The following is a 21,217-nucleotide window of genomic DNA, read 5'->3' as shown; positions in this document are numbered from 1 at the left end:
AGGGACCCACTAACCTATGATCTTTCAGTCAGAATGCTCTTTCTTAAAGCAAAGCCTACTCTATGAAAATCACAGTCCATGGAAGCTTAAGCACAGAGGGAATTCCAACATCAAAGTCAAGGGCATAGATCCAATATTCAATACACTGTCTGTACACAATCTAAAGTTCCTACACTCAAGTACAAGTTACTCCAGGACCTGGTGCCCCAGTCACCCACATGTCTGCTTTCCAATATCTACCCATTCCCTCTTTTTCTTGTCTACTGCCTTCAAGAATCTTCCCTAAAGCCTCTAATCTGATCAGATATTTTCATTACATGGTTCATTTCATCCCAGTCGCTAGCTGCAAAAGTCCTAACTTCAATTTAAGACCCAGATGAGGTAATATATCCTTTGAAACCCCTTGCTTCCTCAGGGAATATTGTCTCATTCTCTAAATTTACACTGTTTATTGCTTATATTACTGCATTTGTGTTTACCACATTATGTTGTAATTCAAAAGTATACAAGTCTGTCTTTCTGTTTAGAGCAAGGCCCCTGGGTCTAACTTTTATATCTTTAGTTCTTAGTAGAGTATCAGATATGTATTGTCCAAAAAGTGTTGAATGTTGATTGAGAATGAGTTTTTTTTTTCCTTCCTCCTAGGGGTATTCATGCACTGATGGAAACCCAAGCATGAAAACAAACAAACAAAAAAGACTATAATATAAGCATAAGAGCTAACTTTTTTTTTTTTTTTTAATTTTTTTTTTTTCAACGTTTATTTATTTTTGGGACAGAGAGAGACAGAGCATGAACGGGGGAGGGGCAGAGAGAGAGGGAGACACAGAATTGGAAACAGGCTCCAGGCTCCGAGCCATCAGCCCAGAGCCTGACGCGGGGCTCGAACTCACGGACCGCGAGATCGTGACCTGGCTGAAGTCGGACGCTTAACCGACTGCGCCACCCAGGCGCCCCAAGAGCTAACTTTTATTAAGCTCTTCCTCTCTGCCAAATACTGTACTAAAACATTTTTAGGAATGATCACACTGAATCTTCATGCCAATCTTAGAAATAGGTGTTATCTTTATGCCCATTTTATATATTCCCCTGAGTACTTCTCACATGATATTGGCATTTCTTTGTTACTTCTCCATCCAATCCACTCAAGACTGCAAGCTCTTTGAAGACATGGAGTATGTTTCTCAGTGTTTCATTCACAACATCTAATAGATAATCAAAATGTTTGCTGATGCTTTTGTTAATGAATTCATGCACTAATCAAAGGATTCTTTTTGCCCAGTGCTTTCAAGATTATTATAGCACACATTTATACAATGCTTGTGTGGTGCCAGATGCTGTCCTAAGTGCTTCACATATATTAGTTCATCAAACCGTCACCACATCCTGTGAACTAGCTTCTCTTACTGTAAGCTGGGTAATGTTTTTCAGATGAGAAAACTGAGGCACAGAGAGGTAAAGCCATTTGACCAGGGATTTACAGCTAGTTATCTACCTTGGGTACTGCTCTTAAAGATGAACTAAGATAAAAACACAGACTATGAAATCAGCCATATATACCAGCTAAAAAGGCAACTTAAGAAGATTATAAATGGTTTTAAGTACTGTGCTGGTCACTTTTCATCTTTCTTACCTATTGAAGTCCTTAGCCCATACTGATCATTTTTCTTCATTTTGGTTCCACATCCTCTTAACTCTTTTTTATTGAATCAAAGTTAGTCTGCTCTCTGAAAAAAAGCATAGCTTACTTCCTGAAACTGCTCCTTAAAGAATAGGATCTTGGTTACAAGTACCCAGATTTTAGGCCTTGTACCTCAATTGTCTTTTCAGTTTCTGTTCCTAATTATTACGCACAAAGCTGTGTAGAGTAACAATTACAGGAAATGTGAGCTTTCAAATGTAAATATGGCTTTTGTGATAATTAGGCTAGTGGGTTTTGTAGCTCTTTGAACAATGTTTTAGTAGGGGAAAAGTAATCTTCTATGGAGATTTTCTGCATTGTTCAAAATTTCTTTCTCTAATATAGTTATTTCCTAATTGTTTCACAATTATCCCCATCTCAAAGAAACTATCTGCCCTTCTGTGTTCAGCCCAACCAGCTAAAAAGTATATTTTCCTGTTTACTGTTTCACATCCATTAACACTGCCATATATTAACACTCCTGTCCCATATACTATTTATCTATTTTGTGGTTACCTTTTTCTCTATTGACATGGACCCCTGATTGAATAGCAGTGATCATTGATTCATTATTGACAAATTGGTTCCTAATGATAATGAGTAGTTGAGAGAGTGGTTCCTTGGTGAATTATAATATAATTGACTCGTAACTGGTTTTCCTATCACAGTAAACACACAGTGTAGTTATTTACTGACTCTAAAAGTTATGTTACTATAAAATAATATGACATTCTAGTGAATATTTAAAAACCATTAAGGTAAAAAGTTAAAAAGTGTTGGACATACAAGAACACTACCCATTTTTGTAATCTTGGCATTAATTTTGAATCTAAAGAAGGCTGAACATACTATTGTAGCTCCTTAAATGATCCTTGTACTTGTTTTCTATGGCTGAATAACACATTACCACAAATTTAGAAGCTTAAAACAACACTCGTTTCTTTGTCAGAAACATGGTTTTCTATGTCAGAAGTCCAGCAAGATGGGGCTAGGCTCTCTGCTCACTCACAGGGTGGAAATCAAGATGTCATCAAGTCTTAGTTCTCATTAGGAAGAGCTGGAGGAGGATCTGCTTAGAAGTTCATTCAGTTGGTTGGTAGAATACAGCTCCTTAGAGTTTCATTCCTGAGATCCTTAATTTTTGCTCTGAAAGAGTTTCTAGAGGCCTCTCTCAGATTCTTTCCATATGGCTGCCTCCACCTTCAAGCCAACAGTAACATAGCAAATCCATCTCTTGTTTCGAATCTCTCATTTCCACTTCTGCAACTAGCCAGAGAAACATAATGTTTTTAAAGGGTTCATGTGATTAGGTCAGGACCACTTGGCTAATTTTCCCATACTAAATTCAGTCATTCCATATCACATAACTTAATCACAGGAATAAAATTCAGTATCCTGAGGATGATTTGGCGCCTGTACATCAGAGGTTGGGAATCATGGAGGCAATTTGGAATTCTGCTTATTACAGTCCCCAAATAGACAAAATCACCTCTGAATTTCAAAGCATACTCTTTTTCTATCCCATGAGGGATCGAAAATTTCCTCATATCTTTTCTGATGGTGCCATGTAGTCATATTCTGACAACTTTTGCAGTGCTAACATTTTAGGGCTGGCCAAAGAAAAATAAATAATATCCCTCTCCATTTGTGTGTATGCTTGTGTTCTTTTTACTATACATACACATGAACATCTGAAATATTGCTTAAACTTTTAATGAATATTAACAGTTAAAATCTGCTGACAGTGCAGCTACATGAACTGTGAATAACTAGAGATTTATGAAAAGACTAAATACATATATTGCTGGAATGACAAAATATTTTAAGATTCTATATTTGCTGGTTGACATTAACAAAAAGTAAAACAACAACAACAACAACAACAAAAACAATCAGACTGAATAGATTAAACAAAAGCTGCTTATTTTCTTGCAGTTCTGGAGGATAGAAGTTCCAGAGGAAGGTGTGAACAGGGTTGATTTTCTCTGAGGTCTCCTTGGCTTGCATATGGTCACCTTTTTGGTGTCTCTTCACATTGTCTTCCTTCCTTGCCTTTTACATTCCTGGCATCTCCATATGTGTCCTAATCTCCTCTTCTCAAAAGGACACCCTTCAGATTGGATTACAGCCTACTCTAAAGGCCTCATTTTAATTAATTTATTTTTTATTTTTTATTTTTTTAATATTTATTTATTTTTGAGAGAGAGAGACAGAGCATGAGCAGGGGAGGAGCAGAGAGAGAGGGACACACAGAATCTGAATCAGGCTCCAGGCTCTGAGCTGTCAGCACAGAGCCCGACGTGGGGCTTGAACCCACAAGCTGTGAGATCATGACCTGAGCTGAAGTTGGACACTCAACCGACTGAGCCACCCAAGCGCCCCTCCTCATTTTAATTTAATCATATCTGTAATGGCCTTACTCCAAATACCATTACATTCTGATATACTAGGAATTAAGACCTAAGATAATGAATCATGGGGAGGGGTACAATTCAGCCTATAATGGATTCTGAATCAGATGTCCCTTCAGTTTTTATAAACATAGTGCAGTGAGGCCTGCAATTATCAAAATATGGGAATGATCTGTTACACATGACAAATTTTCTGACTTATATATGGTTATCGAGATAACAAAGTGAGATTTGGGATGTACATTTCTCAAAAAAGATGATTTTGTTTAGATTGGCTTATTTATCTCATATGCTCTTATCAAAGATTCACTCATATGTAGATTGTTCTAGTTATTAGATAAGACAAAATGTATATTTTCTGAAATATGAATTAAAACGGTCCAAGAAAATTATTTTTTATAATAGAAATTTTCTGTGCTAACCTCTACAACAATGTAAAATTGGAAAGAAAATAAATGTTAGAGATTTGCAAGACCAGCAAAATGTAGTCTGTTTTTCTCCTTGTTCCATGTATATAATATTAGGCATTGTTTTTTAGTAACAAACACATCATAAACTGAGTCCACTGTCTGTCAAAATACCATCCATCAGCACAAAAATGAGAAATAATTTAAGAAAAATTTCCTTTCTAATGTAAATTACATCATATTGCATTTTAACTAGAGTATACTGCTTTCATTTCAAGTTAAACAAGATAGACGAAGAATTTACTGTTGTTTACAGAGTTCTCGGGAGTTTCAAAAAGTCCCTACCATAGCCCCAAGTCCAAAGGTCAATTAGATAATTATTAAATAGCTACTATAAACTAAGTTGTATTTGTTTGCAATTGCCATTGTAACACATTAGCACAAATTTAGAGACTCAAAATAACAGAAATTTATTCTCCTGTGACTCTGAAAATTAGAAGTCCAAAATGAGACCAACAGGCTAAGATCAAGGTGTCATCAAGGTTGCTTTCTTCTGGAGGCTCCAGGGTAGAATATGTTCCTTGCCTCTTTCTCTTCTAGTGGCTTCTAGTGGCTTCCAGAATTCCTTGGCTTTTGATCCCATCACTCCATTCTCTACTTTTTGGGTACATGGCCTTCTTCTCTACCATGATGAAATCCTTATCTACCTCTTGTGAGGACACTCACAATTATACTCAGGGCCCACCCAGCAGCTCCAAGATAGTCTCCCCATGTCAAGATCCTTAATAACGTAGGAAAAGTCTCTCTCTCTCTCTCTTTTGCCATCTAAGTTCATATTCCGAGATTCTGGAGCTTATGATGTGGGGTTCTTTGGGCCCATAGAAGTGTTGTTCTGTATTACCATTAGAGACGTAAAGCAGTAAGGAGATAGGTCCTTCATGGGTAGTTAATATCCATAGGGACACAAAAGGGCCTTCTGTTATGAAATAAAGCATAACGCAGTCTGTGTAAGATGAGGCTAAAATCAAGTACAATTAGTTATTAAAACAATGAAGAAATCATTTGGAAGAAGCTTGGAAAAATGCATGAGCAAGGACAGAAAAGTTAAAACAGGAGAGGACCATTTATAGAATTGGATTCCTGAGTTAGAAAGAACAATTGGAAGGCAGAAACATATATGAAGATGTCTAATTCCTTCTACTCTGGCAGGCACACAGGTAGGCCCTAAGTGATTATCTATGTAAAATCAATGAATGTTTGAAATGGGAATGAATGAATTTATGGACAAATAGTATGTTAAATAGATTGGAAGTTGAAAACGAGTGCCACAAATTAGATTCAATGTGAGTAAAAAGTTTTTGTGGATTTTTGAGCACAAAGGGTATAATGTATAATTATACTTTCATCGGTTACATGCAATTCCTCCAAGTGCTCAGGATACCCTTCTTTCCCATGTTTAAGCTCCACTGTGATAAGAGGGTCTAACCATACACACACACACACACACACACACACACACACACACTTCTCTGAGAACCACTTTCTTCTAGTTCTATTTAGAGGAAAGGAGATAGTCAGTTTCCTGGGCACCACTCTGAACTTAAGGCTTCTCTCACTGCAATTCTAAATCTGTGATGACTTTTGCAAATCACCACCAAACTGAGGCTGTCATGTATAATAGTTTTTACAGAATATTTTGGGGAAAATTATAAAAGAAGCAACAACTAACCTCAAAGTCAATGCCAGATATGCTATTTTATGGAAATGCATGAGCTATTCCTCACCACAAAAAGTTTTATACGGGCAGTTTCCTTCTTTATGCCCTGGCTTGGATCCACCTCTTTCTCAAAAGTTCCTGTCTGTGTGTTCCAGATTCCTCACTTCCTTCTCTCCCTTGGTGGCTTACTGAAATGCAAAATGTTGGTCCTTTCTATTTTGAGACCAAAGGCATGTTCTGCTTGTCTCACCCTTGTCTATCTGTGATATATACTTTCTTTATTTTATTCAAACAAAAGTTTGAATTACAGCTCAAAATTTGAGTTATATCGCTCTTTTAGAGAGCATATATCATGATACTTGGTTGGCTTTTGTTTTGTTTTTTGTTCCTCTCTATAACATAATGAAGGTAATAATTTTTTTCAAACTTTACTGGGAAGTGATGTACAAGATACTTTGAAAGGGCAAAAGGCGATGAGTCTTTGTTTAGTAGAAGGAACATAGATTTATGGTTTAGACTTTTGGTTTAATATACACTTCCCCCATACTTAATGAGAAGAATTCAGTCATCTTATTCATCCATAAAATGGGATAATAGGCTTATTCTGAGGGTTTAAAGGTGTGATATCTAGGGGTGCCTGGGTGGCTCAGTCGGTTAAGTGTCCGACTTTGGCTCTGATCACGCTCTCACTGTTCGTGGATTTGGGCCCCACGTCGGGGGCCCTTTCCCCAATCACACTCTGTCTGTCATCTCTCCTTCAAAATAAATCAACATTAAAAAAACATACATATATATATATATATGTATATATATATATATATATATATAAAGGTGTGATATTTAGCGTCTAATGCATAATATGTCAAATGCATAATACAACATGTGATAACTCTTTATTTTAGGACTAGAGAGTTTTGCTTGTCAGCTGGATAGTCATTCATACATGAAGTAACTAGACCCCATTCAAAGGGGAAGAACTGAGTAATGGAAGTGAAAAGGATAAATGGGAAATGCAATTTGGGGGAAGAAATGGCAGTTGTTTGTGACTTCTAAGAGAATAAAAGAGAAAGTGTTACATTAAGGGAGAACAGCAATATCACTGAAAAGTCAGTGTATGTTCCAATCGGACTATTTGATCTTTGAATGAAGAAGAGGGAGAGGTCAGTATAGCTTTTGAGTACATGGTTGGGAGGAAGTATGATATGCATAGTGAAGAAAGACTAAAAATGAAATAAGTGGAGTAGAGAAATGAAGGCACACCAGAAGGAAATACGCATCAGCATGGGAGTGGTAATTGGTGAGGTAAGTGGAGAGAGGTAGTGAAGGTACAAAGCCAACTGGAGTAATGGATTCACACTGTGAGTCACAAGATGTTACACAGGGAGTAGGGCAAATTGGGCAATGAGATCATCAATAAGAGAGCTTTTGTAGGCTTTTGTAAGGTTTTTAGTAAAACTATCTGATCAGTCTCCAGAACCTATTACTAGTCCATTTAAAATGTCTCTCAGATTCACCATTTCCTCCCTATTTCTAGAACGTTCATTGTCATTACCAAATTCTATGCACATGGTGATAAATTCTTTTTAACAGTCTTTCCCCACATCACTCTCCCCCAGAATTTCTCCCCTCTCCAGTCCTTGCTGTATGCTATGTCAATTAATCATCAGAAAACCCTGTTATCATGACATTTGTTATGGTGAGCTGTATGCTGGACTTAAGTGGCAACATTAAACCAAGGCCAAAAAAGCAGAGGAAAACCATGCAAATATCTTGAATCAATAAGCACATCCTTGGATGCCTGAAGGCATTTGCTACATGTCAGATTTAGGGCTGAGGATTTCTTAAATACACTTGTTTTTTAAATGTCCTGCTCACCAATAATAATGGCTCTTGAAAATTACTGTTCATTCAGTGTCTGCTTCATCTTACAAGAGAGGGCCAATTTAAGACATGTAGAAGGCCGATGAGCACGGAATAGAAATAAGAACAGTAAACTGTAAATCAAAAAAAAGAAATCTATCACTGCATCTAAGAAGAATAGCAGAGATAAAAGTTTTTAAATTGATGAGGACAAGCTCAAGAAAGTTATTGCCATAAACCATTTTTGGAATGCAATGGTAGACAAGAGATGAGAAGGGTTTGAAGATTATATTTAATATATATGTGTATATATGTATGTATATAATATACGTGTGTTCTATATTTTAGACTAATACTGAGCTGTCTAAAGGTGGGTTTGAGTTTCTTTCATTGTGTTAAGTGTTCTCAGTGTTCATGAAAGTGACGTGTTTTGTGAAAATAATGTAGGAATAGAATGGCCATGAATTTAAAGTTGAGGTTTTCTTTTTTTTTTCAGTATTTTCCTTTGATGAGCGACTCAAATAAAAATGATTTTATATATTTTATAAATGATTTAAAACTAAGATGGTTTCCTTGAGAATATAAAGCTTTATAATGAAATAGTTACTGGATTAGAAATCAAGTGCAGACACCTTCACTTGTTTGGTTGAATGAAATTTTGTCCCTCATCTGTAAATGTAAATCTGTTGAAATCCTTAGGGATAAATCTGTTACTTTATGTAATAATATCTTTGGATTTACTAGAAATAAAACACCCTTTATAATATTTATACCTTTTCAATGAATATTATTTTTTGGATGTTTTTCCCTGAAGGTCTTTAAACAAAGTATAAGCAAGTTTTACATTGGTTCCAAAATATAAATTATGCTTTATTAGCTGCTGAACCAAGAACAATTCACCACATTATTTTCAAATAGTTGTCTTGTAATAATATCTGTTCCCCAAAGAATTGGCTCTGAGACTTGACTCAGCTTGGAGGTGTGCACTATAGATCTTATGAATCATCTGCTCCTCCATAATTTTTATTTTTTCTACATTAAGAAGCTTAGAACACATTGCTAGTTTTTTACTAATGAGTCATGATATGTAATGAGTTGTACGGACGTCTAGATTCATATGAATGACCTTTAGTCTGATCTGTCACTGTGCACTCCAAACTCATATCCCATAATTACATGGAGATAGTTTTTTTTTTTTGTTAATTTTGCAATCTTTCTTTTTTTTTTTTTTTTTTTTTTTTTTAAATTTTTTTTTTCAACGTTTATTTATTTTTGGGACAGAGAGAGACAAAGCATGAACGGGGGAGGGGCAGAGAGAGAGGGAGGCACAGAATCGGAAACAGGCTCCAGGCTCTGAGCCATCAGCCCAGAGCCCGACGCGGGGCTCGAACTCACGGAGTGCGAGATTGTGACCTGGCTGAAGTCGGACGCTTAACCGACTGCGCCACCCAGGCGCCCCAATTTTGCAATCTTTCAACTTAATAGTTTACTAAATTACACCACCTGCTATTGCAATTTGGCTAGTAAATTTTCATCAACATGTATGCACTGTTTTTTTTTTAGCTATATGTCACATAGGTATTAGGAAGAAATAAAATGGTCTCGTAATTAACATATCCTAATTATTCTGAAAAAAAAGTTAAAAACCATTAAAATAGATGACCTCAAAGCAGGTATATATTTTTCCCTTTCAATTTACTTCATATTATCCATCTTTCTAGGTTATACTTTATATCCTTTATAACACTGTTACACTCTGAAATTAGCTTGTTTATTTACTTATTTTCTGTATTCCTCAGTATAATGTAACATCTCTGAGTAAAGGGAACTTCTCTATCTTGTTTAGTGCTAGGTCATCATTGCCTAGAACATCAGAATCTGTCACAGAATGCTGGATTTTAAAGCTGTATTTAATCACAATATCTAATAGTCCTCTTAAAAATTATGGGGATATTTTATGAATAATAAACAATAAACATATTGAGTATAATATGAATATAGTAAATAAATTTTTTATATACCTATAAGTATCATGTGTCCATATTTTAATCATTTTCAATTCAAATAGAGAATTAAACAGTCATTTAATTAAAAAAGAAAACAATTCCTAGAGATTACAGAAGATCATATGTTCAGCATGAGTTTAGGATAAGGCACAGACCTTGCTTTAAGGATATGCTCCTGAGAGAAAGACAAGATAAAGGAACAGCTAGTTATAAACCAAAGCAGATTGCAAAGAGTTAGGAAAATGTGGAACACACATTCAAATTAAGAAGCCATCAATTGTTTAAGGTGTTAAAGTGAGTCACATTAAAACTTTTTAAGAGTATATTTGAACAAAAAATTGACGAATCAGGCAGCATCCAGTCCAGCACAGAGAAGAGAGCTCCAAGGAACTGTATAAAATGAGACTTTTCTAGACAGAAGGGAACAGGAATAGGAAGTTATACTCAGCAAAAGAGCAAGTTGCCTGGGGCGCCTGGGTGGCTCAGTTGGTTAAGCATCCAGTTCTTGATTTTGGCTCAGGTCATAATCTCATGGTTCGTGAGGTCAAGCCCACATAGGGCTGTGTGCTGACAGTATGGAGCCTGCTTGGGATTCTGTCTCCCTCACTCTGTGCCCCTGCCCCGCTTCAGGCATGCATGTGAGCTCTCTCTTTCTCAAAATAAACAAACAACCTTAAAAAAGAAACAAACAGGTTGCTTATTGTAGGATTACTTTCCTTTAGGGGCTGGCAGCGGTTTGTGGTGCAGATTACCTGACTAGAACAGATCAAGTAATTCTTGATTGGTGTAAGATTCCGTTTCTGGGAGAGTCAAAATGTAATTAAGTCAAGTTTCAGTTTGGCAATGGGGGGTTTAGCGTGAGTGACTCTACTTTGGACCTGTTATCTTGTTTTAACAATGGAAAAAGTATCTTTGAGGGAGTAACTAAATGATTTTGAAGATATATTGGAATGTGTAAGGGATGTATGAGTAAAGATGAGGTAGTGGAACATGAAAAGAGTCAAGAAATATTAGAAGCTATTAAATGTGTTAGAGAACTGAGTTTGGTTGGAGTCATGTAGCAGATAAGGTCAGAGGAATGGTTTGGATGTTAGTGCACCAAGTCCTCCATTCCAGCTTGAGGAAGTATATTTAATTTATTTAGAAATATTCAATGATTTTCTGTTTCCTATCATGGGAACTGTAAGAACTCTGCTTCATGAGGATCGGTATAGCCTTGATCAGCAGTTTTGACACAACTGAAGTGTAACCTGAGGTAGGAGAGTAGGTAGTGGGTGGCTGAAATCGGTCAGGTGAGGTTATGATGCATTGCTGAAATTGAATAATAGCACAGAGAATTTAAAGAAATATGTGTAAGGAGTCATAAAGTTAGGAGTCTAGGATTTAGATATGGATGAGGTCCTAAACGAATTCTGAACTATGAGCCCAGTATTAATTTCGATCAATTCACCAATTGTTCTAAAGAGGAAGCCCTTAGAGAAACTGTCTTACACCTGTCCTATCTCTGTCCCCTTTTTATAAACTCCTAAATAAAAGTGGAAGCATATAGAAATTCATTTTTGTGCCAACTTTGTACTTATGAAAGACCCAAACTGAAATTTTTATTAATGTTCTCATTTTGTTACATATATGCATTAAACCTGAGCATATCAACAGCAAATGATCTATTCCCACATTCCACTGTATGTTGCAAGCATACTTCCATGTGACCTATTACAAATTTTAATCATTATTATAAATATATTTGGTAGCATTGATGGTGTGATAGGAAACTGGTTTCTTCCTTGAAACCGCCAATTTCCAATCTGTCAGGTTATTGTTTTTTAATCTTATTATTTATAGTGGCTAAACTTAAAGTGAGTGTTCTCCAGAACCACTACATCCTGGGACAGTATGCCCCCTCCTCGCAATGAAGCCTATGGGGTCACAAGTTAGAGGTCCATGTCCTACCCTTCCATAATTTACATACTAAGTCTTATTTGGTCATTAGTTTTGACTGATAATACTTCACTCATTCTAAAACATTCAGATAATACTAGAAGCTTTTGCTTGAGAGGTGGAAATATACTTTTCATTTTCTTGGAATCCCCATTTTCCAAGACCTTTCAAGTCTTTTATTCCTAACTTTTTCTAAGATTAAAGTAGATTTTTTGATTCTTTTGGGGAAGTATTTTAGCAGCACAATTGGGATACTCTTGTACCAGGGTAAGCCATGGAGTCATTGAAATGCCAGTGGCTTGCTAGGTCATGTCATCTTATACCTGCTCCCAGGTTATTTGGAGCTAAGCATTTATCTCTTTGACATTAGAACACCATTTAATCTTCCTGAGGCACACTTATCAATTTTGACACATGGTCACATACTCTTGGTCTTTTATAATTAGCCCCATTCTTCAGCTGGTTACCCTAGGTTCTAAAATTGAATGAGACAGAAAAGGTCCAGATGAGTTTATGAAATTATAGAATATTAGCAAATACTTTCATTTTATTGTTCGGAATGAATATATAATTCAAACCTTAAATGGAGATAATAGCATACATACTCAAGATTATTTTGTATTTGCGTGAGAATAAATATTTGATCCTTTTGTCAAATTCTGTAAGAGTAACTGGCTAACAATGATAAATATATTCAAACAGAATACTCATTGAATCATTACTAAGCCAAAGGATTATTTACCTATACTCTCATTACTAAGCCAAAAGATTATTTACCTATACTCATTCTCTGAATCCTGATTTCTTTATCAATGTTTTATTTAGATGGAAGTTGGACATACATACAACTGTAGATTTATATGAATGTATACATTCATACAAGTGTAGAAGCGTATACAATACACTAAAAGTGGAGGTGCATATTAGGTGATACAATTATATTATGTTTTGCTTTATTTGAGATACTCTGTTTATGGTTATTCTTAGGCATATGGTGGTTAATATTAAAACGAATTTTTATCATTCCAATTATTAATTTATCACATCAGTTTTTAAATTTGATGTACATTTTCAGGGTTATTATATGTATACGTTGATGAGTAAGGCAAAGAAACAAAACTAAGGATATTTGCTTTTTTGAATTACCAGTTATATGTTAAAAATAAGTGAAAATGTATGCATGACTTTGACTTAACAGGAAACTGTTACCCTATATTTATCATGTGATTGAAAGAAACAAAACAATATACATTAACTTATGTACAGAATCTTAATGTTAGATACAAAAACCATGGCCTTCAGAAATATAATTTTCAACATTTTGGAGTACATAATTCCCTCCATAATCTCATGCTTCTATTTCATTTAATGAACTATTTTATCAAAAATTCAATTGTAAACCCTTTAATATTCCCAATAGCTTTTAAATTAATATCAGTAGTCATTTGCATAGTGATTATGCCTGAGAGAATCATAAATTCTTCTTTTTTTTCTTTTTCTCTTGTTGTGGCTCAGCAGTGGATTGAGAGCAATCATGATAATTGTTCAATCAGTTAAGACTCAAAAAACTTCAGGAAACAAAAACCTTTTCACCTTTTCTAACCATTATTCATTCAGAACAACGTGAAGATCTGACAATATATTTACTGTAACAAATCTTAGCATCAGTGATGGTAATACAGCAGGCGTTAAGTGCTTTTCATTGTGGTGCACATTATGGTATACAATAACACCTAGGCAGAGTATTCTTATCAAAAATAATTTGAGTTGGAGCTTTTAGATACTATTTTCTGCTCATAAGAAATAAAGAGGATAGAGAAACCGGTAAGAAAATTCCTCTGTTACACAGTGAATATCGTTGTGCATAACAAAATGTGGATCATTGCATTTGATATTGTTTTGTCTCTTTCTTGTTCATTGCCAAGCATAATGCTGTATTTTAAAAAAATCAGTCACTGTACAATAAGTTATGACTTAGATTTTTATGGAATGTAAGGTTCGCTTATATCTGAAACGCACCACACCCTTGGGAGGCAGATGTAGCTGTGCTCACATTAAAGATGAATCTGACTCTGGGAGAATAGCCGTGCTCTCTCTCTCTCCCCAAATAGAAAGCATTTATTAAATGTAACAACTCTTCTGAGGGATTGCTCAAGTAGTTGCGGAGGGGGGCAAGTTGGAGTGTCAGGGAGCTCAGTGTGCTAGGGACCAAAGCTATTGATTTGGCGGAAATCAGTTTCTGTATGAAAGTTCACAGAAATTTTTCAACCATTTAGTTGGTTTGTATATCATCTTTAACAAGTCATTCGTTCATTTAATGAATATGAGCATCAACTATGGACCAGACAGTTTTGAGGTGTAGGGGAAATCAAGAGTGAAGGAAATATTCCTACCCTCAATTTGACAATTTAGTGTCAAACAAACCTTAAACTGTTTCTTGAAAACATGCATAGAATTTGTCAAATGGTGATGCATTTTATAGAGAAAAAGAAGGCTGGGAAACTAGGTGAAGGGGTTAATGAAACAGAGGGGGTGCAGGGAAGAAATAAATAATTCAGGGATTATGGAAAGCCTCTCTAACAAGAGTTTTGAACTGTGTCTGAAACAAGTTAAGAATTAAGTTATCAAGGTCTCTAGAGAGAAGCCTTTCCAGGCGGAGGGGAGAGCAATTGTAAAGAATTGATGCCGACATGAGCTTGCCAAGCTGGAGAAGGAGCAAGATATGTGGCTGGAATGGAATGGACCAAAGAGAAAATAGCAGGAGACAAAATCAGACAAAATCAGCTGAGTGCGGGATCATCAAGGGCTTTGGAAGCCATTGTAAATCATTTTCAGTCTGAGATAAGAAGGCAGTGGGGAGTTTTGTCAAAGGGGTGATGTAATTTGTGTCATGTTTGGTGCTTTTCAAAACCCTGTATTTCTGATTGTGTGGTGGTGGTGGTAGTGGTGGCCTGAAGCAATAAGAGCCTCCAGGAGAATTCAGTGGCTTGGACCAGGTGCTTAGTGGTAGAGACGGTAAAGCAATAGTCGAGATTCTGGGTATACTTTGAAGGTATAGTCTAAAGTAGTTTACTGATATATTGGATTTTTGAGAGGAGGCATGAAAGAGTTAAGTCAAACCTCTAAGCCTTTGAATTTAAGCACTTGGGAGGGTAAAGATGACATTTACTGAGATGAGGAAGACTGTGAAGAATCAGCTTTTGGCAGAAGGATATCAGGACAGAGAAAGACAGAGAAAATCAGACAGAGAAAGACAAATACTGTATGATCTCACTTATGCACCAAATCTAAAAGCAACACATCTCGTAGAAATAGAGAACCAATCTGTGGAGGAATGGGGGGGTGGGGAAATGGGGGAAGGTGGTAAAAAGAAACAAAAACAAAGAAGAGAGTTCTGAGGAGGAAGGCCTAGAACATTCCATTTGAGAGGTCAGGAAGATAAGGGGAACACTAGCAAAGGAGATTGATAAGGGGCATCAGAGATGTAAGAAGAAAGGCTAGAGGGGGTGAAGTGGAAATTCAGAAACCAAGTTTAAGAAAGTGTGAGGGAGCCAGAAAAGAGGCCTGTGAGGTAGAAGGAAAGCTGAAAGGATGTTGTACCACAGAGGTTCAGTGGAGAAAAAGAAAGTGGTCATCTTGGTGGAATGCTTCTGATGGGTCAGGAAAGATGGAATCAAATATTGTCTTTTGAATTTATCCATAGGGAAGTCATTGAAGACCTGTTTTGTTGGAATGGTGATGCTAAAGATTGTTTGGGATGGGTTCACAGGAAAATGGGGTAATGTCTTAGTTTTCTAGTACTGTAAAATAAATTATCCCTTAGTTGTGACTTAGTGGCTTAAACGAATACCCATTTACTTTTTTTTTTTTCAACGTTTATTTATTTTTGGGACAGAGAGAGACAGAGCATGAACGGGGGAGGGGCAGAGAGAGAGGGAGACACAGAATCGGAAACAAGCTCCAGGCTCTGAGCCATCAGCCCAGAGCCCGACGCGGGGCTCGAACTCATGGACCGCAAGATTGCGACCTGGCTGAAGTCGGACGCTTAACCGAATGCGCCACCCAGGCGCCCCAACGAATACCCATTTATTAGCCGACAGTTGTTTCTAGATCAGAAGTCTGGCTTGGAATGACCCTCGGTCTGGGCTCTTACCAGGCTGACATCAATGTTTCAGCCAGCTTATATTCTCATCTGAAGCTCAGGCTTCACTTTTAAGACCACCTGGTTATGGCAGAATTCAGTTCCTTATCGTTATAGGATGGAGGTCCCTGTTTCCTTGCTGGTTATCAACTGGGAACTTTTCTCAACCTTTAGAAGCCTCCTTCGGTCCTGGCCCTGTGACCATGTCTGTCTTCAAAGCCAGCAGTAGAGAATCTCTCTCATGTCAAATCTCTCTCATATTCTGAATGTCTGACTTCCTCTCCTTGTGTAGCTGGAATAAAATTCTCTGCATTCAAATGGCTCTTGTGATCAGTTCTGACTAACATGGATAATCCTTCTACCTTAAGGTTAACTGTGCTATGTATCAAAACCTAAGCAAGAGAATTAAATCCATCATATATGTGGTCCCAGGGATTATGGAGATGGTATATAACAAGAGGGCAGGGAGTCTCAGAGACCATCCTAGAATTTGAGCTACTACTGGAAAAAAGCAATTGGGAGTTGTTCATTTTGTCTATAGAGGAGAACAGAGCAACAGGGCAATAATTTGTAGTAAAGTGGGGTCAAAAGGATATTTTAAAGAGGCAAGAAATAGCAAAATATCTGTATGCAGGTAAAAATGATCCAAAAAAGAGAGAAAAGCTGATGTTTCTGGAGAGGCCGGAGCTGTTTGGATATTTTTGAGGAGACAAGGAGGGATGGCATCTAGGGCACGTGTGAGGGTGCTGCTCTTAGGACACAAGAATGAACAGATCCTCCATACTAAAAAGAGGACCCTTCGTTATTTTGTCGGGAGCATGTGTAAATTTTCTTCTGTTGCTTCTTTTTAATGTAGCCCACAGTGAAACAAAGAGATTTATAGGTGAGATGACAGTGGGGAAGCAGTGTTAGAGGTTTGAGGAGAGTATGAAAGGCTTCGAAATGGAATATTTACAAGCCAACATATAAGATAATCATGAAGATAATTTTACAAGGTAAAATTTGCGCAAAGAAATAAAATCATTTTATGTTGTAGAATAGGTTTTGTATTTGTGGAGGAAGAGGAAGGAAGGGAGGGAGGAAGAAATAAAGCAAAGGAGGAAGGAAGGCAGAAACACCTAGACATTTACTTGGCTGAATGTTATTTTCCCATCACAACATTATTAGTTCTATGAGAATAAGTGAAATACAGTCCTAGTGTAAAGAATTAAGGAGAATCTTGTGAATATTTCATTAAAATGTATGGTGATAAACAAGAAGAGATGTGAATCCAGAATGTCAGAAGGGCAGCCTACCTGGAAGACTTCATAAAAAAAGAAAAGAAAAAAGAAAAGAAAAGAAAAAAGAAAAGAAAAGAAAAGAAAAGAAAAGAAAGAAAGAAAGAAAGAAAGAAAGAAAGAAAGAAAGAAAGAAAGAAAGAAAGAAAGAAAGAAAATGTTTGAAATGGTTCTTAAAGGAAAAGTAAAGATTTGTCCAGCAAAAATAGATAGTATTATTTATAGTTCTTCTTAATTCTGATGAAGAAAAAATATCATTGGGGAGGTAATGCAACAGAGTAAAGAGAATAAAATAGAATAAATCAGGACAAAGTCAGGAACCCAACACTGCAATGATGATTTCAAGTATAGGCCAATCAGTGAATGATCTTCCTCATTTACATGTCTCTATTGGTCTCTTGTTATTATAATAGAAAGATGCCCTGAAGAGAACTTAGAATCAGGATAATAATAATTCATTAAACTTTATTAATATTTCATGATTGTTTTAGTAAGACTGAGATCCCCATTTTTTCAGATTAAGTGAAATAGGCAAAAATTATTCTGAAACAAGCTATTTATAAAAGCCAATTATCATAGACTGTTCTTGATCTGATTTGTCACATGTGTGACCTCTCTACTCAATACTTTTTGATTTAAATGAGTAATGATTTGCATATGCTGCTTTTCTTGTGAGCAAACGTAATTGAAATGCCAACAGAGAGTGCCATTTCTTCCACGGTAATTGTTGATGTAAGTTTATTGACTATTTGATTATCTGCATTTTGAAAATGCTAGTTGATATTTAAAATTAGACCAGTGATTCTTAGTATACAACTCTTAGGTATACAACCCATTTTCTTTAAATTTTCTTTAGAAAAACACACTACCAATAAATAGGATTTATATAAATTGCCGAGAACTTTATTACTTCTATTCATTGAGCTCTTCAATAAAAACAACATTCAGAATAATTTTGAAAGCACCCCTGAAGCTTTCATTTTTGAACTAAAAAAAAAACAGGTTTGATTTTTTTTTCTCATTTTTATTTCTGGATAATAGTATAATATTGAAAGAAATGTCAAATAAATGCCACTGCAAAAATTGGGCTTGTCATTCTCCTAATAGTTTAGAAAATAAGACCATCATGATTACTTTCACTACTGTAACACGACTTGAAGGGAAAAAAAATGGTTATAGAAAAACTACAAATCCTATTCTCATGTACTCTTGAATCCACAAAAATTTAATTCCATTTTTGGATAAGAAGAATATATCAATGTATAACACATACATATTCTTTTCACTTAAGGAACAAAAATCAGTAATGTGATTTGTTTTCTCTTGATAACTAGGCAAAGAGCATCAACAGAATGTGTAATTCTTTTTCTTTTTTTCAAAAGCAAATGATTACACTAATTGAATAGTATCTGTAACTAATAACCACTACTTATTGGAAATATTAAAAAGTTAAAACATTTTAATAGATAAATCTATCAAAATGCACAACTCTGATTGTTGAGAGAGGGAAAACTTAAAACACTTCTTGCAACTTAGAAAGAAGAGTTTTTGCATTTTGTTCTCCTCAGAGTTATAAATAAAAATTAGGCTTAATTTCCATCAAGAGCATCCATATTATACATAATATACATTTCCAAATAAATATATATGGAATTTTTGTAGAATCATGGTAACGTTAAAAATAAAGGTGTTCCCCTTTTCTGTGTCTTTCACAAGCATTTCTAATTTTATTATAGATTAATACTGAGGTAATTCTAACAGTTTCAAACAATCATTCATTTTGGAAATGTGTAATGGGTCACTCTAAGCCCTATAGTGCTAGGTTCGTTATAAGAAATGCATGTCTTAGATTTCAAAGAGCTAGTAGATTTATCTGCACTAAACCAATTCTTTATGCCAGTGTGGTGGTGTATATCTCCTAGAGCAGATTGATGATTTCAAAATTCAATTATATGTCTGACATTCAGCTGATCTGACAAAAAATACAGCAAGCAACTTACATGAGTGAAATTGTATACGCCTAAACAATGAAAATGCTGCATAAGTCTTCTGTTGAATAAAATTTTGATTTTGGCTATGTTAGTTTTAAATATATCAAAGGACATTGTTTATATACTATAACTTTTGTTATCTTCTCCTTATTAGGAGGAGAAGATAAATTATTAAATTAGAAAAGAATAATTTTGTTAGACCATTTCAGTTCCTAATTAAAAAAATGCTAAAGACCTTAATTATTTTATCATGAGTTAGATTTAAGCCATAGCCATTTAAAAAGACTCAGGCATCATGAGATACATAATAATGAGACATGTACCAAAGTTAAGAGTTGAAGGGACCTTAGCATCATCTTGATCTGTTCTATCCAATATGATAGCTACTACCACTTGTGGCTATCAAGCACTTGACATGTGACTAACACAAACTGAAACATGCTGTAAGTATAAAGTACACATCATATATCAATGGTTTGGCATAAAAGTATATGTGAAATATCTCAATGATTACTTTTATATTTATCAAATGGTGACATGGTAATATTTTAGATGCACTGAGTTAAATACATTATATTTTTAATATATAAAAAAAGAATCAGAGGTGAGATTTACCTTTGGAAAAGACTTTGGGAAAAAAAATCTCTTTAGGATCTTGGATGAGTTTCTGTAGGCTTTTGCTTTTAATGAAACGAGGAAAATTTTTTATTTTAATGGACCAACATGACACTGTGCCTATAAATGTAGTTTGTTTTCAATAGTGTAGAGTGAGGCAGATTATCCAGAAGTCTAAGTACAGGATGCACAAATAACACTATCTTTGGGAAAGACCCAGTAAAGCTTGGCCTGGCTTTTTGTGCTGCTCAACCTGGAGTTGAGGTTTCCTGACTGAGTCTCAAGGTTATGTAAGTCTAAGTAACCTGAATGTCCTGGGTTGCGTATTGTGTTCTGATAGTTACTTTAATGAGAACAAGGGCCTAATCACAGTCCCATGGTTTTCCCTGAAGGGAATAGGCATTTCCATTGTCAGTCATCTTGGAGAAGACAAGCCCTCAAAAGGAACAAACTTTGGATTAGTTGGTAGGTGATGGGGCTGAAGAGAATGAACCATTTCTAATCACTTTTGGATCATTTCTGGTGGTAGTGATGGAGAGAGGGAGTCATAGAAAATAACTTAAGTGTTCTGATTCAGTAGGTATACCTCAAGTGAAGCCCAGAATCTATGTTTATATCACGCCCTCCTCCCCACCATCTATCACCCATGATTCTATGAAGATAGCCTGTGTACTATACTTTAAGAGATGCTAAACTTAAAGAATAGAAAATTTAGCATATAAAATCAAACACAATTGGACAATAAAAGTAGCTTTTACAAATGTATTATTTTAGCATGGCCCCTGTGCAAGGATGATATGCAAATTCGTGAAGCATTGCATATTCTTATGAAATATTTTTCACCTATTAACAAGAAGGAAGTGGGTTTATTACATATCAAAATGGAACAAGATTTTTGTTAAATCAAAAAAGTGCAGAATGGTGTATACAGTGTACCCCCATTTGGGTAAAAATAAATGAATAAACTGTAAAAAAAAAAAAAGTATGATTTTGTCATGTTCAAAAATGTCTACCTTGTTTCCTGTGCCACAACTGCATGTTGAAACTTTCTAGAGATCTATCTAATCAAAAAATTATAAGACTGAACTCTTTCATTTGAAATAGCTACCGTTCCATTTCATAAATGTGGCTAATATGGTGAAATACTTGTTCAAATTCATTTAAGGTCCTCAT

At 35.6% G+C, this 21,217-nt stretch overlaps 1 pseudogene; it reads left to right on the top strand.

Moving 5' to 3' along the window:
* The first annotated feature begins 20,813 nt into the window (after positions 1–20,813).
* LOC147579011 (U6 spliceosomal RNA) lies at positions 20,814–20,871 on the top strand (annotated as a pseudogene).
* Positions 20,872–21,217: the final 346 nt, after the last annotated feature.

Source organism: Puma concolor, chromosome B4 (genome assembly GCF_028749965.1).
Source record: "Puma concolor isolate L17-30 chromosome B4, mPumCon1.1.hap2, whole genome shotgun sequence".
In the NCBI taxonomy this organism is placed as follows: Eukaryota; Metazoa; Chordata; class Mammalia; order Carnivora; family Felidae; genus Puma; species Puma concolor.
This window is presented reverse-complemented; position numbering and strand designations above follow the sequence as displayed.